Here is a 575-nt window from a genome sequence, read left to right as displayed (position 1 = left end):
ACACATAAATCTACTGTCACCGTATCTTTAGGTCATCTTTCCATATGTCACGTATTTTACTTTTGTGCTGTGTATGTGATGTGCTGTCTCTGACTTGTGGTACAACCTCACAATCTTTTGATGATGTGAAGGTGATACCTTTAGAAGACGTGGGACCGGATTTAGGAGTTCAGTCTTAGCCAGGTGTGTTGGCACGTCTCTCTAATCCCCGTACTCAAGGCAGCGTTTGAGATCAGCCTGGTCTACATAACGTGTTCCAGTCAGGGCCACAGAGTGAGACCCCGTCTCAGAAAACTCCAAAAAAAAGAGAAGCTTAACGTCTTCCCAGGTGGTTGTGAGACGCTAAATGCCCAAATGTTCCTGGTTCTTTGCCTTGGGATCCAGCAGCTGCAGCCGCCAGTCAGCCAGGGAGCACAGTAGTAGCTTGGAATCACCTGGCTGTGCTGTGTTGCCCAGGGAGGGTGCTTGGGACGTTAGGTGTATTGTTTAACCCCCCTCCTCTTCCTCCGTCCCTCCTCTTCCTCCGTCCCTCCTCTCTCTCCTCCCCCCCTTCCTCCGTCCCTCCTCTTCCTCCG

Source organism: Nannospalax galili, unplaced genomic scaffold (genome assembly GCF_000622305.1).
Source record: "Nannospalax galili isolate Female #2095 unplaced genomic scaffold, S.galili_v1.0 scaffold1307, whole genome shotgun sequence".
In the NCBI taxonomy this organism is placed as follows: Eukaryota; Metazoa; Chordata; class Mammalia; order Rodentia; family Spalacidae; genus Nannospalax; species Nannospalax galili.
This window is presented reverse-complemented; position numbering follows the sequence as displayed.